At 43.9% G+C, this 13,819-nt stretch overlaps 1 protein-coding gene across 2 annotated transcripts in view; it reads left to right on the top strand.

The window, feature by feature from the left end:
- LOC137637310 (uncharacterized) overlaps nt 1-13,819 on the top strand; it is a 60,589-nt gene that overhangs the window by 26,405 nt on the left and 20,365 nt on the right. The window lies entirely within an intron of this gene.

Here is a 13,819-nt window from a genome sequence, read left to right as displayed (position 1 = left end):
TTTGTTCACGGTTTTGGTGAAGTATTGCTCTGAGATTTCAGCTTTCGCTATACAGGAAGCTTTTCCCTTAGCTTAGATAGCTTTTGGATTGATTTTGATTAATGGTATAACGATCTTTGCTTTAATTTGGAATCCCCCCTTGACTGTTCTCTGATTCAAGATGTCCGACCATTCTCAAGCTCCTTCCCAAAGACGATGTAGGACTTGTATTAGGCGTCTTCCGAAGGCCTCGGTTGATCCTCACACCGTTTGTTCCGACTGTAGGGGAAAATCCTGTCAGTTGGAAGATCGATGTGAGGAATGTGCCGGACTTTCGGAACTTGATTTTATTCATTTCCTCAAGTATACGACTAAGTTAGAGAGAGAGAGAGTTAGGAGGAGTTCGGCTCGCTCTTTACTTTATTCCTCCCCCCATGATCCTCAACCTTTTCCTCCCCCTGTAGTGGCTACCCCCGAACCTATTATTAGTGCTCAGCCTGATATGTCTGATGTTTTACGTGCCATTCAGGCTTTAGGTGATAAGGTGGAGTCGGTAGTGAGTGACCACAAGTTTCTCTTGGCAGATGTCAAGGAACTTAAAGTGAAAAGTGCAGTGGGAAGTGGTAGTGCCAGTGCTGTGCCTAGTGTCAGTGTCAGTGTTGCGCATGAGGATACTTCTGTGCGTGCCAGTCGTCCTCCCAGTCCGGGACCTCTTGCAAGCTCCCAAGCCCAGGGGAGAAGCAATGTCGAAGGGCAAAAGGGTTCGGCAGGCCTTGATCGGCGCACAGTAGTATCCTCAGTGGTTGCGGGCGTATCTTATAGAGATCGTCACTTCCACTCTCAGACGATTGAGCCCTTTATTTCCTTGTCTGCAGAAGATGTTTCCGGGAGGAAACGCTGGACCCAGGTCTCAAGGCCTCTTAAGCGTAAGGTCCAGACCGCGCGAGTCCAACAGCCCGGGTGTAGCCACTGGGCTAGCTCGGACTCGCCGCAGTCATCGGATGGCTGCACGCCTCCTAAGAGAGGTAAAGCTTTGCCTCAACAGACCTCAACTTCTGTTAAAGCTATGCCTCAACAGACCTCAACTTCTGTTGATCCCAAGTTGGCTATGCTGCAGACTATGCAGTCGCAGCTTGCGGTGTTGATGCAGGAGTTTCAGGCAGAGAAGGTTATCACACCTCCTCCTACGAGCGCTCCCCCACCTCTGCGCAGTCCAGCCTGCCAGACGTATGAGGTTGAGGTTCCTCAAGCTACCTCCATGCGTGAGCTGCCTCTTTGGGAGTTGCCAGATACCAGCGCTGTGCAGCAACCTCCACTTTCCTTGAGGCAGGAGCCTCTTGCCACGCGGCAACCTCCTCAACACTTGGGGCAGGAGCCTTATGCTTTGCAGCAACCTCCTCTACCCTTGAGGCAGGAGCCTCTTGCGTTGCAACCATCCTCGAGGCAGCAACCTCTTGCGGTGCGACAACCTCCACCATCCTTGAGACAGCAACCTCAACTCTTGCAGCAGCCACCTCCACTTTCCTCGAGGCGAGAACCTCAACTCTCGAGGCAAGCACCTCAACTCTTGAGGCTAGAACCTCAACTCGTGGGACAAGAGCCTCTCTCTGCGCAGCCACCTCAACCCTTGAGGCAAGCGCAACCCTTGAGGCAGGAACCTCATGCTATGAGACAGCCACCTCAACGCATGCAGCAACCACATTCTTCTCAGCTTAAGCCGCTTCCTATTCAACTTGAACCGCAGACTATGCAGCATGAGCCTCATGCTTTACAGCATTCGCCTCTCACCACGCTTGCTCCTCAGACCCCCGCAGAACCTCCTTCATCCCAGCCTCAGGACTTTGTCATTACCAGCCCTCATCCTCTTCAGCAGAGTCTTGAGGATGAATCCGCTAGTGCGCATGCACCCGTTCTTCAGGATTCAGCCATTCAGCATACTGCTTTATCGTTACCTCTCGCTTCTCAACACTCAGGTGATGAGGTTTCTGAGGATGAAGCGGCTCACCTGGATGATCCTTCATCTGATGTGGAGGAACCCAAGTCATTGCCACCCTCCATTGACTTTCGCAAGGTCCTTACTCTTTTCAGAGAGTTATACCCTGAACATTTTGTTTCTGCTACCCCTCGTTCTCCTCCATCCGAGTTCTCTCTAGGCATGCAACCTATTAAGTCTGCCTACACTAAGCTTGTCTTCGCCAGATCGTCAAAGAGAGCTTTGAGAATATTAGGGGATTGGTTGCAGTCCAAGCAGCAACTGGGAAAGACGTCTTTTATGTTTCCGCCTCCTAAGCTGGCTTCTAAGTCGGGAGTCTGGTATGCCACGGGAGAGGAACCAGGCTTGGGGGTCCCTGCCTCTGCCCAGGCTGACTTCTCAAGTTTGGTTGACTCTCCACGAAGGTCGGCTATGAGACGCTCTAAGGTCTGCTGGACCTTTTCTGACCTGGACCACTTCTTAAAGGGAGTCTTTCGCGCCTTTGAAATTTTTAATTTCCTCGACTGGTGCCTGGGGGCCTTGAGCAAGAAGACTGCCCCTTCTGACAAAGACTCGGCCATGCTGATTATGTCCTGTATGGACAAAGCAATTCGCGATGGTTCCGGCGAACTTGCCTCTATGTTTGTATCGGGAGTCCTCAAGAAAAGGGAACAACTTTGCTCCTTCCTTTCCACTGGTATCACCTCTTGCCAAAGGTCACAGTTACTTTTTGCTCCTCTTTCTAAGTTCCTGTTTCCTGAGGATCTTATCAAGGAAATGTCTGCGGCTCTTATACAGAAGGATACGCATGACCTCGTGGCCTCTTCAGCACGGAAGGCTAAGGTTGCACCTTCAGTACCTAGAACTTACCGCACCCCAGTGGCTGATACTCCTGCTACCAGATTTATTCCGCCCTTTCGTGGCAGAGCCCCCAGCCGAGGAAGTACCCGCCCAGACGGTCACAGGGGCAGGTCCAAGAAAAGTACCAAGTCTTCGAAAAGCAAACATTGACTCTCCTCCTCTCCAGACAGCCGTAGGAGCCAGACTCAAGACCTTCTGGCAAGCTTGGGAAAGAAGAGGTGCAGACGCCCAGTCTGTCAAGTGGCTAAGGGAGGGTTACAGGATCCCATTCTGCCGCAATCCCCCTCTGACCACTTCTCCCATCAACCTCTCTCCCAACTACAAGGAAAAGGACAAGAGGCTAGCGTTACATCAAGAGGTGTCGCTCCTGTTACAGAAGGAGGCAGTGGTGATAGTCCGGGATCATCAATCCCCGGGCTTTTACAACCGTCTCTTCCTGGTGGCCAAGAAGACAGGAGGTTGGAGACCGGTGCTGGACGTCAGTGCGCTCAATGCTTATGTCACCAAGCAGACGTTCACTATGGAGACGACGAAGTCGGTCCTAGCAGCGGTCAGGCAGGAGGACTGGATGGTCTCGTTGGATCTGAAAGACGCCTACTTTCACGTCCCCATTCATCCAGACTCCCAACCTTTTCTGAGATTCGTTTTTGGAAAGGTTGTGTACCAATTCCAAGCCCTGTGTTTTGGCCTAAGCACAGCACCTATGGTGTTTACGCGACTGATGAGGAATATTGCCAAATTCCTCCACTTGGCGGACATCAGAGCCTCCCTTTATTTAGACGACTGGCTTTTAAGAGCCCCCACAAGTCGTCGCTGTCTGGAGAGTCTCAGATGGACTTTGGACTTGACCAAGGAACTGGGTCTTTTGGTCAACTTAGAGAAGTCCCAGCTTATTCCTTCCCAAACCATCGTTTACCTGGGAATGGAGATTCGGAGTCAAGCTTTTCGGGCTTTTCCGTCGGCCCCAAGAATCAACCAAGCCCTAGAGTGCATCCTGAGCATGCTGAAGAGGGACAGATGCTCGGTGAGACAGTGGATGAGTCTAACAGGGACCCTGTCATCGTTAGCCCTGTTCACCGAGTTAGGGAGACTCCACCTCCGCCCCCTTCAATACCATCTAGCAGCTCACTGGGACAAGAATATGACGCTCGAAGCGGTCTCTATTCCTGTTACCAAAGAGATGAAGACCACTCTCATGTGGTGGAAGAGCAACATCCTTCTCAAGGAGGGTCTCTCGTTAGCTGTTCAGACCCCCAATCTTCATCTCTATTCGGACGCATCAGACTCGGGCTGGGGCGCGACCTTGGACGGACAGGAATGCTCGGGAACATGGAACAAGGAACAGGAAACGCTTCACATCAATTGCAAGGAGTTGTTGGCAGTACATCTGGCCTTAATGAACTTCAAGTCCCTCCTGCTAAGCAAGGTGGTGGAGGTGAACTCCGACAACACCACAGCCTTGGCGTACATCTCCAAGCAGGGAGGGACTCATTCGAGGAAGCTGTACGAGATAGCAAGGGACCTCCTCATTTGGTCAAGAAGTCGAAACCTCACGCTGGTAACGAGATTCATTCAAGGCAATATGAATGTCTCGGCAGATCGCCTCAGCAGGAAGGGTCAAGTCATCCCCACAGAATGGACCCTTCACAAGAGCGTGTGCAACAGGCTTTGGGCCTTGTGGGGTCAGCCAACGATAGATCTGTTCGCTACCTCGATGACCAAGAGGCTCCCATTGTACTGTTCCCCAATCCCAGACCCGGCAGCAGTTCACGTGGATGCTTTTCTGCTGGATTGGTCCCACCTCGATCTATATGCATTCCCGCCGTTCAAGATCATCAACAGAGTTATTCAGAAGTTCGTCTCTCACGAAGGGACACGGCTGACGTTGGTTGCTCCCCTTTGGCCTGCAAGAGAATGGTTCACAGAGGTACTGCAATGGCTGGTCGACGTTCCCAGGACTCTCCCTCTAAGAGTGGACCTTCTACGTCAACCTCACGTAAAGAAGGTACACCCAAGCCTCCACGCTCTTCGTCTGACTGCCTTCAGACTATCGAAAGACTCTCTAGAGCTAGAGGCTTTTCGAAGGAGGCAGCCAGAGCGATTGCTAGAGCAAGGAGGATATCCACTCGCAGAGTCTATCAATCCAAGTGGGAAGTCTTCCGAAGCTGGTGCAGAGCCAATGCAGTTTCCTCTACCAGTACCTCTGTAACCCAAGTTGCTGACTTCCTGTTGCATCTTAGGAATGTTAGATCTCTTTCGGCTCCTACGATAAAAGGGTACAGAAGTATGTTGGCAACAGTTTTCCGCCACAGAGGCTTGGATCTTTCCTCCAACAAAGATCTACAGGACATCCTTAAGTCTTTCGAGACCTCTAAAGAACGTCGCTTGTCCACTCCAGGCTGGAATCTAGACGTAGTCTTAAGGTTCCTTATGTCTCCTAGATTTGAACCTCTCCAGTCAGCCTCTTTCAAAGACCTTACTCTCAAAACTCTTTTCCTCGTCTGCCTTGCAACAGCCAAAAGAGTTAGTGAGGTTCACGCCTTCAGCAGGAACATAGGATTCACATCCGAAACAGCTACATGTTCCTTACAGCTCGGGTTTTTTGGCAAAAAATGAACTTCCTTCACGTCCTTGGCCTAGATCGTTCGAAATTCCTAGCCTTTCCAACATGGTGGGTAACGAGCTAGAGAGAGTTCTTTGCCCTGTCAGAGCTCTAAAGTACTATCTTAAAAGGTCAAAACCTATACGAGGACAATCAGAGGCCTTATGGTGTGCCATTAAGAAACCTTCGATGCCTATGTCCAAGAACGCAGTTTCGTATTACATAAGGCTTCTGATTAGAGAAGCTCATTCTCACATGAAGGATGAAGACCTTGCTTTGCTGAAGGTAAGGACACACGAAGTGAGAGCTGTGGCTACTTCGTTGGCCTTCAAACAGAACCGTTCTCTGCAGAGTATTATGGATGCAACCTATTGGAGGAGCAAGTCAGTGTTTGCATCATTCTATCTCAAAGATGTCCAGTCTCTTTACGAGAACTGCTACACTCTGGGACCATTCGTAGCAGCGAGTGCAGTAGTAGGTGAGGGCTCAGCCACTACATTCCCTTAATCCCATAACCTTTTTTAACCTTTCTCTTGAATGCTTTTATTGTTGTTTTTGGGTTGTTACGGTAGGCTAAGAAGCCTTCCGCATCCTAGTTGATTTGGCGGGTGGTCAATTCTTTCTTGAGAAGCGCCTAGGTTAGAGGTTGTGTAGAGGTCCTTTAGTATGGGTTGCAACCCTTTATACTTCAGCACCTTAGAGTTGTTCAGTCTCCTAAGAGGAACGCTGCGCTCAGTAAGGAAGACGAACTTATTAAAGGCAGAGTAATGGTTCAAGTCGACTTCCTTACCAGGTACTTATAATTTCATTGTTATTTTGAATAACTGATAATATGAAATACGGGATACTTAGCTTCTTGATTAACATGTACACTGGTTTTCACCCACCCCCCTGGGTGTGAATCAGCTACATGATTATCGGGTAAGATTAATATTGAAAAATGTTATTTTCATTAGTAAAATAAATTTTTGAATATACTTACCCGATAATCATGATTTAATTGACCCACCCTTCCTCCCCATAGAGAACCAGTGGACCGAGGAAAAAATTGAGGTGGTGGTGTCAAGAAGTACTGGAGTACCTGACCACAGATGGCGCTGGCGAGTACACCCCCCTCTTGTATAGCGATCGCTGGCGTATCCCGTCCGTAGAATTCTGTCGGGCAACGGAGTTGACAGCTACATGATTATCGGGTAAGTATATTCAAAAATTTATTTTACTAATGAAAATAACATTTTATAAGAGATTTCTATATTTTTTAAATGCTGCTACTGACGCATGCATCACTGCGTTGATTATAAGTTTTCCTTTTTGTAATCTGAAGGAAAATATTACAAGACTAATCGTTTGTTTATTTTCTGTACCACTGGACCAGTGAAGTTACCATTTTGAATGTGGATTAGACTTGAAACAAGTTCTCTCTCCTTTCTCTTGTTTTCCTGAACTCTCGTCATTGTTAAGTTTCCCTCTAGCACTTCTTACAGGTCTTCAAGAGGCAACCTCCCTAGCTAAACCATTCCTGACCAAATGTTCCTCGTCCCATGTCCAAACTGCTCATTCTTGGAGAACCGTTATTATTATCCTTGCCAAAGAAGTTATGACTTCGTTCCTTTTTTGTTTTGGGCTGTTAGTGTTGAAGTACTGAACAGTATGGTACAATAATTCAAGCAAATGTTTTCCTAAAGATTGACAACAATTGATAAAGATTTTTGAAATGATTAAAAAGCGAAATTGTTGTTACTAAAGGGGCGATGAAAAGGAGAATACAATTTGCACTGATTTTATTAAGATTAATGAGTGCTAAGCAGAATTTGGGTGTGATCTTCAACTCTTTCCAGATGTTAAGGCCATTTTTCGAGGTATCTTTCCCCTCTGGATTATAAAGAAGACAGCCAATTCAGATATGTGTAGGTAGATCCTTCTGTGACAGGAGTAGTACATTAGATCTGTATCCCATCACCCGTTTGTCATAAATCTCTCCGGATGGCATCTGAATGTTCAAGAAGTAGCTTCTTGAGAATAAAGCTAGTCCTCCTATCAGGGCAATTTTAAATCTGCTACACAAGTTGTGTAGAAAACTAAACTTGAGCAAAACAAGAACAAAAATTATAGGCCTTAAACAGGTTTGTGTTTTTTAAGAAGACAGCAGATATTGATTTGAAATCTTTATCCCATCATTATTGGAATGTTGACCATCTGTGGCCGAGCTCTCTGGAACGAGGCAGCGGTGGGCCTGCGCGCCCGATGGCGATCCGGATGGACTGTATCAAGGATGACCTTCGATCAAAGGAATTAACCGGTGATGAGGTGTGGGACAGAGGTAGATGGAGAACGCTGGCCAGAAACATCGATCCCACATAAAAGTGGGAAAAGATGCAGACAAAAAGAAGAAGGAGAAGTCCGTCTATGTCAGTACCTACGTTGTATCTGTCTTTCAAGTCAAAATTGTTTAAGATTATGATTTTCCTGTTGTAAAATAGCGTCTCTGTTGGTTTGGAAGAGTCCAGAAATCCAATGAGATCACTTCTCCTCCTTCAACACCCATCTGTAAACGAAGGCCCTGTGCAAATATAATCTAAACCGAGCAAGCTTCGCCAATAATGATAAGTATGATTTGTTATTGTCCGTGATAAGTTCTATTGAAGCAGGGGATTTCTCCTTGGTGCCCTCAATGTTAGGATCACTGTTGTTATTCCAGACTTTAGCCTTTTATTTAAATAAGGACATCTTCGTTGTGATTCTTTCGGTTGATGAAGGATGGGTCAGCGAAGACCTGGAGTCACTGATAGGTCGTGAGTCCTCGTCCTCATTGATTTGCAACATTGTTGTTGTCGCATTTGCTTCTCTCTCTTTATCTGGTATATATCTGTATTTGCCTATTGTTGCAATAGATAAGTTGCTTTTTTTTTCTAATACTCAGGAGCCCAAATACAGTGCAACTGCTGTTCGTTTACGGCGGTTCATATGCCACGTATCGTAGTAAATCGATCATACGTCTTTTTTTGTTTAACTAAATAATCCATTGTCTTTTTTTTTTTTTTAATCTATCATAATTATTCTTTTTTATTTTTCTATTGTAATCTATTCTTTACTTCATAATTTATTTAAGAAAATAATTGAAAAGCAAAAAAAAAAAAAAACAGAATTCGCTGGAGACTAAAATTACTGCTAGATGTTTGCTCGGACAGCATCTATAACGGTTAGGTTACAAAGCTTCTAGAAGACTAGAATTACTGCAAGATCTTTGCTCATTAATCTTCTTCAGTTTCTTTCTCTGTACCGAGTTGCTTTGCATGTTAGGGACTTTGATCTTGTAGCAACATTCTGCTTTTTCCTTTTAGGATTGTAACTTGGCTATCTATGATGATGCTAACCAAGTTTCCTATCTTTGCCAGACTTTCCTAGGTCGTATGATTAATTAACTCGTACTTCATTGTAATATTTTTGAACTTATAAAATAACAGAAATGAAAACCCAGAACAATAAAATAAAGGATATTTTATATAGTCTTCATCAAAATCTTTGATTATAGAAGGATTTTTACTTCACAAGTGTCAGTAATAAAACTTTTCACCCTGAACCAAAGAGAAAATCTGCATTACACCATTTTGCTCATTTCATAATTGATATTCTGTATTTCAAAACTTTTATTGTTTAAAACAATACAGTAGTCATTTTGAGCCTATTTGACAGGGAAAACATTTATGTAGTTTCATTTTCTTAAACAGATCTGAGATATTTTTGTACGTGCATTTCACTGAGTCTTGCCCGGAACTTGCATTGTTTACATTATTAATCTTTCCAATTCATCGCAAAATTAAACCTCCGCATTATCGACGTCAAGCGCCGTGCATTCGTACCAATAGCATAGGCGTCTGCAGAATCCTCTGTGCTTCCCCGTTTGTTTTTTAATTGTTTAGTTCAGGAACTCTCAGGTACGTCCCTCTAAGGTTACCAGAACTAGTTATTACTTCGGGCACAAGTCTGATAGACTGTTAACAGTGTATTTAAACCCTTTTCTTTGTAGGGGGTAACCAGTGCGCATTTCCCTAGGGTAATGAATGTGCTCACCTTTCTTAGGAAAGAATGGTAAATTTCCTGAAACTCAGAAGTAAGAGAAGAAAACTAAGAGAAGCCAAGTTATAGAGAAGATTAACTGCTAGTAGTTAACCCTTTTACCCCCAGGCTATTTGGAACTTTCCAACCCTTAACTCCCGGGCTTTTTTTTTTTCAAGCACATTTTGCAATATATATTTTTTAAATTGCTCTAACAGCCTTAATTTTCGTCATAGAGAGGTCAGGTTGGTCTCATTCTTTTGGAAAATGCCTGAAGTTTCTCATAAAGTTATCAAAAATATGCAAAAAAAATGTAAATAGCAGTTTTTTGCAAGAACGTACCAGTACTTCCATGGGGGTAAAGGGATGAGTTTTGTGAAACGTACCAGTACGTCCATTGTGCGTAAAAGGGTTAAGACCAGATTACTTCCCCCATGTTTGAAGTGAAAGGTTAAAGGTGTATTTTACAGTTCCAATCGCATCAGAAGAGATGCTCATCAGAACATCAGCCACCCAATTGAAAATCCAAGATGGCTGCCAAATTAGTCGTTCGAAGTTAATGTTTATCTTGGAAGTAGTAGGTATACGATTTGCATGACCTACGTGTGGATTCCTATGAAGTAGATTTTAGTGTTTATGAAGAAAAATAATGCATATATTTCAAAATTGAATTGTTTATAAATTAGTGACATATTTCTCAAGATTTTACTGTTTTTATCAAGACGGCCACCAGATTGTCCATTTTTCATTTTGTAAGCTTTGCACTACAATGTTTAAACCATGCCACTGGTCCTCCGGCCTCTGCTGCTCTCATACGCAAGGGAGCACTGACTGTAAGCGCTTGCATCTTCCTTTGCAGTCTTTCTTACAGGAACGCTTTTTCAGTTCGCAACAGCTCTCTTCAAAAGGGGTTAGTATTGTCCAAACGTATGTATCCGGTCTCTCTTTCCTCTATCCAACCCCATTCAGCAGGATTACACGTGTCTAGATTGTAGATGGTTACCTGGCCTTAGATGATCCCAACCTGATAGGCAACACACTGCATGTTCTCTGACGGTTGTCTGTGTTAGTAGACAGAGATCTAGTTTTGCTTCATCCAAACTAGCAGTATTCATCAATGCCTCTTCTGGCAGGATTAGCCTGGGGGACTTTTAAATCTTTCTTTCTTAACCTGACATAGAAAACAGATGGTCCAATTAGCGTTCGCAATTTTCCAGTATAACTAGTGTCCTTAGTCACTATGACGTTCAGGACTGAGGGTTTATCCTTTTACCACCCTGTACTTGTTTAATGAGACACTTTAAAGGTTTAAAGGCCACTCATGAATGGCAGGGGCAAGGGACAGTGACATTGCTCTATCGAGCAGGACAATACCCTAAAGACTGACTATATACACATATGATCAGTGCCCAAGCCCCCTCACCACCCAAGCTAGGACCAAGGAGGGCCAGGCTATGGCTGCTGATTACTCAGCAGATAGACCTATATACATCCCCCAAACACCCCATCCTTAGCTCACAAGGATGGTGAGGTTGCAGTGACCAAAGACACTAACGAGTTTTGAGCGGGACTCAAACTTCAGTCTGGCGTTCACCAGTCAGGGACGTTCCCATGTCGGTCACCACAACCCTGAATGCGATACCACTAGTTTCTTGCACCGAGCCCTTCACTTGGTCCGATTATTCTTCCGATGTAGTAAGTCCTATGTGATCTAAACACAATCCAGTTAAATAAAACCCCATAATCCTTGGTTTGACTCTCCCGTGCTGGCATGTCCTTTCTTTAAGGTGTGGCTGCCAAACTGTTTTCTTGTTAGTTAGACAGCATTTGGGATACTAGTTAGCAAAGTACATTGTCAACATACATTTCCTATTTAGCTGAACTAAGCCTCATGTGGAGTTTCACAGGTGTGATGTCACCAATAGGCCTTGGTTGGACCCAACAAATTCTTCATCATCTTCATTCTCTCGAAAGTTTTGGAAAGTTAGACGTACTTCGTCACACGCAGAGGGCTTCTGTGCGCTTCCCTTTTATAGTTTAGTCCGCAAGACATTGCAGTTTACCGCGGATCTATAATGGGAAAATTACTGAGAAAAATGTGTCTGTGTGCTTTACAAACAGGAAAAACTTGTGGAAAATGTGTTATTGTTTTATAAACGCTAAAATCTACCTCAGTAGCTTTGCAAACGTAAGAATATATATCTAGGTCATGCAACTTGGACAACGACTAGTGCCTCTAAACAAAATGGCCACATTTGGCAGCTAATTTGGGTGGCATTTTGTTTTTCAATTGGCCAGTCAGCCAGATTTGATTAGAAGGATTTGGAGAACAAGTGTCTAAATCTGCTGCTTGTGTCATCTGTTATCTCCACTATTATCTGACTTCAGACCTTATTTGAATGGTTTATTCTCTTTAACTATACAGTATACAGGATAGTCTGGGTCTTTCAACTTTCTATTATTATTATGATTATTATTATTACTAAGCTACGACCCTAGTTGGAAAAGCAGGATGCTATAAGCTCAGGGGCTCCAACAGGAAAAATAATCCAGTGAGGAAAGGAAACAAGGAAAAATAAAATATTTTAAGGGTTACAACATTAAAATAAATATTGATATAAGCTATAAAAACTTCAACAAAACAAGAGAAAGAGAAATAAGATAGAATAGTGTGCCCTAGTGTAACCTCAAGCAAGAGAACACTAACCCAAGTCAGTGGTAGACCATGGTACAGAGGTAATGACACTACTCAGGACTAGAGAACAATGGTTTGATATTTTAGTTTATTACTGTTCCCCTATCCCTCCATTCATAGCAATGTACATACATATACCAAGGCACTTCCCCCAATTTTGGGGGGTAGCCGACATCAAACAAATGAAACAAAAAAGGGGACCTCTCCTCTCAACGTTCCTCCCAGCCTGACAAGGGACTCAACCGAGTTTGGCTGGTACTGCTAGGGTGGCACAGCCCAACCTCCCACATTATCCACCACAGATGAAGCTTCATAATGCTGAATCCCCTACTGCTGCTACCTCCGCGGTCATCCAAGGCACCGGAGGAAGCAGCAATGTGCTAGTCATTAATATTATTTCTAGGAAGACATTAAAATAATCAAAATTTTTAGTACAAAAGTAATTTTGAAACAAACACAGCTCTCACGATATCTTACCTGCCTTTCCACTCATAAGGTTTTTTTTATTGTATTTTAATTATCTCGATTGAAGATTCTGGAGATTTCATTGTTATCAGTTCGATGGTTTTCCATTGCACTCCGGTGGTACTTAGGCCACATTTTGACCCATGACCACTCGTGATAGGATTCTCCACTCTTCTCTATCCTGTGCCTGATGGAACCATTCATTTGGGTTTCCACCAGAGATTCTTACATCCTCCTCCAGGCATCTTCTCCAATATTTTCTTGGCCGTCCTACAGGTCTTCTTCCAGCAACTTCAGACAAGAATACCCTCTTTGGAGCTCTATCCTCATCCATACGAGCCATATGTCCTGCCCATTGGAGTCTTCTCGATCTATTTATAATCACATATATTTGGTTGGTTTGTACTCTTTCTTATTTCTCTATTATGTTGTCTTCTCCATCCATTTATTTCTCGGTCATAGTTGAGCCCCTCTATTCTTCTCAGAATCCCATTCTAGAAAATTTCAAATTTTTTCTCTAATGTTTATGTTAGCGACCATATCTAGCATCCATATATCAAAACTGGTCTGATAAGTGTTATATATTTGACTAACCAGAACATTAAAGTCTCTTAGTCCTAAGGCTTCATCCTGATCCAGGTGCAGAATGAAAAATTAGCCTCTCGGAGAGTACCATCCTATTCGTAGTATTAGGTATGCAGTTGTTTCTAATAGTCAGGCCTTCCCCATCAGAAGACACAAAGCTACCCAGTATTCTAGAAGTTTTATTCCAGCTATGGCCAAATTGGGGGAATGGTCCTCCTAATCAGGAAGTTGAATTGGTGGAATTCCAAAAGTTCAAACTTGCAGCAAATGTTTTTTATGTTGGACAGGCTGACATGAATTTCATTTTATAGTTTATGCATGAAAGAGCTATTTTAATGTTCTTACTGTTCTTAAGATATTTTATTTTATTTTAATTGTTCATCACTTCTCTTGCAGTGTATTTATTTCCTTTCCTCACTGAGCTATTTTCCAAGTGGGAGACTTTTGGCTTATATCTCCTTGCTTTTCCGACGCGGGTTATAGCTTGGCTGGCATTGATAATGATAATAATAAACAGTGGCAACTTATACTCTCTAACTCTCTGTTTCTCTCAGTCACTTTCCACCTGTTCTTTCTGTGTGGTTTATTCCCAAGCTGAGGATCT

Source organism: Palaemon carinicauda, unplaced genomic scaffold (genome assembly GCF_036898095.1).
Source record: "Palaemon carinicauda isolate YSFRI2023 unplaced genomic scaffold, ASM3689809v2 scaffold648, whole genome shotgun sequence".
NCBI lineage: Eukaryota > Metazoa > Arthropoda > Malacostraca > Decapoda > Palaemonidae > Palaemon > Palaemon carinicauda.
Note: the sequence above shows the minus strand (reverse complement) of the source record. Positions and strands in the feature narration are given on the sequence as shown.